The 2,644-nt window shown below is 40.2% G+C and overlaps 1 long non-coding RNA gene across 1 annotated transcript; it reads right to left on the reverse strand.

Moving 5' to 3' along the window:
• Positions 1–538: 538 nt before the first annotated feature.
• LOC146767805 (uncharacterized) lies at positions 539–2,234 on the reverse strand. Its single transcript, XR_014953594.1, has 3 exons — positions 2,093–2,234; positions 1,580–1,647; positions 539–672 (listed from the first exon to the last, which is right to left on the reverse strand). It is a non-coding gene; the product is annotated as an uncharacterized LOC146767805 (long non-coding RNA).
• Between the last annotated feature and the right edge of the window lie 410 nt (positions 2,235–2,644).

Below are 2,644 nucleotides of genomic sequence, written 5' to 3' on the forward strand. Positions count from 1 at the left end.
TCCAGGGCTCTACCTATCATGTACCCCTAAACCACAAAACCTGGTTTGGACCTCAGCTGCATTTATGTTAGATGAAGGATTGTGAACTTGGCCCTTAAGGCAGGTTTTTAGGATAAGGTGATTGTCAGCACAATAATTCTGGCAATGTCTCTCTTTTGATGCAAAAATCATAATTGTTTTGGTAAAAACAAAAATCTGGATTTATTTAATAAACAGCATATAACAGACCAGCTCCCAATACACTTTAGGAATTTGAGACTGGGAAGTGTCTGGCAGCCTAACATGTGGGAGACAGAAGGAGGAAACTACATTATTGATAGGTAATAAACTTCCCCTTATTTCTTCTTCTGGAAGAAAGCTGTGGCTAATTAGCTCAAAACTATGGATGCTCCAAGTAACTAGGCAGCAAGTCCTGAGGTCTATGACTGTGGAGATGCTGAAGTTTTTTTCTTCTGGTTGAGAAAAGTTCCACTGTAACAATTTAAAACCAGAGATTTTGTCTGGCAAGTGCTGCACACTTTTTGAAAACCAAAATGTCATTCTTTATCTTGTTGTTTTGAAGCCATGCACGTCTTCTCCCCCAATTCTGGGACTTCTTATACTGTGATGCTTTCAGATCTTGCCTTCTGTCAATGCCAACATCACAATCCAGTCTAACAGTTTTCCAAGGAACTGAAATAAGTAGAATTTGGTATTAACAGAGTTCTATTAAAAAAAAAAATAACCCTTTATTGTGAATAATAATTTTATATTTTTTTTAAAAAAGCAGAATACACTTTTTTACCCTTTGTCAAAATAGATTATTTTATAAGGTATTTTTCCGTATTTAAACTTATTCCACAGTCTGTTTTAAAGTTGTGTTTTATTCTCTCTTAAGTGAGGACAAGCCATCATGCACACAGAGAAATCTTATCCAGGATAAAGTCTATCTTAATATGAAGATTAATATATATTCATAAAATTAAAGAATAAATAAATTATATACACAGCACATGTATGCAAGAGAGATTAGGCTTTTTTTTCAATAAATGCAATCAATTTGTTAGTATCTGTCATTTATTCATATATAGGATAAAAAAAAGTAGCAAAATTTTTTACTCTATTACATCATTTCATTACACTGAATTATAAAACATCCTGAGCAAGTTTTGGAATACCAACTAACATTGCGTAATACCTGAATTACGTTTCAGAGAACATGGTACATTTCAATTTAATAAACAAAAATCATTTTGGCCTCATGCAAGGTCACCAAAGACCTAAAAAATTGATTTCAGGATAACTCAGACAGATTTATTGAATCTGGCCCTCAGGAGTATATCTGTTATTGTTAAGGCAATAGCAGGGCCATGGTATTGCTTGTGTAAAAGAAGCATGGATAAAACAATCTCTTCTCAGAGGTACAGCTAATATTCATCATGCTTCTGGTGGCACTTCAAATGCACCAGACACTTTCCAAAACCAGAAAGGAATAACTTCTGCTGCTGGACAGCTTCTTGCTGAAGTTCACTGAAATAGGGCAGAGTAAGGGGAAGAGGGAAAAAAAAGAAGCCTAACTGAGAAACACAGTTGAGCAAACCTGTGTCTTGTGGGTCCAGCTGTCTTCCAGGCAGGAATAGCATGCTCTCTCACATGTACTGCAAGAAACTACCCAAGAAGAGCTCAGAGTTGCTTATGCGAGATCCAAGAGCATAAATTAACTTGTGATTTCTTATCAGGTGTAAAATCCATGAAACCTACTGAAATCTCTAGTAGGATCTCTGTCCTTGGAAATAATCAGTACTTGACTACATGTGGCCCTGAGTGACATGATCTAGTATCAAAGGTGCATCTGACCTCGTGTACTGCAAGGATTGGGCCTGTGATACCTCTGCATCTTAAATTATTGCGTGATTCTGTAAAAGAGCTAAGATGGCTTTATTTTTTCAGCTGATCTCAACACAAGGTCACCAGCCCCTGTTCAGTGCTTGGATGTTGGGATTCATCCCCATATGGGCCACCAATTGTCAGCATCAGTGCTTGGCACCAATTGATGGTGAATGGGAACTGACTGCCACCATTACTTTATTATCTTACTGTAAAGTTTTCATACCTTCTCTCTGTGAGTTCCCACAGGCAGCTTCTCTCAACTCTTACTCCTTTGCTCTTTCTTCCACATGGCTGGCTGATTTCTACCTGTCCCTACCACAAACACCTGACCCTTCCTGTTCCAAGCACAACTGCCTGACCCTCACTCCTCACTGCAGCACAGCCAGCTGACTGCCACTCCCCTCTCACACAGGTAACCCACTCTTTTATAACACCATCCTTCTTGGAACACCCTTATTGGACACAATTGCACCCTATTAAAGGCAAGCCTGTTCCTACTCTTTGGTAATTAGTCCAGCTACTGCTGCTCAGGGATGAGGTTGTCTTCAGCACTATTTCTGATCTCTCACAATCCATCCTCTCACAGCATTACTTGTTGCAAGCCTGGTGCCTCCAGCAGCCGAGGTGGGTGCACTCTGCTCACCCCCTTGAGCAGCCACGATGGCACAGGGATGCAAGGATGCCAGGAGCATTCCAGCTTGTGGGGCTTGGTGAGGAAGAAGAGACGCAGGAGAGGCGGGGAGAGCCACTCCGCTGAGGATTCCTTGCAGGCATC

Source organism: Lonchura striata, chromosome 3, assembly GCF_050655825.1.
Source record: "Lonchura striata isolate lonStrDom1 chromosome 3, ASM5065582v1, whole genome shotgun sequence".
In the NCBI taxonomy this organism is placed as follows: domain Eukaryota; kingdom Metazoa; phylum Chordata; class Aves; order Passeriformes; family Estrildidae; genus Lonchura; species Lonchura striata.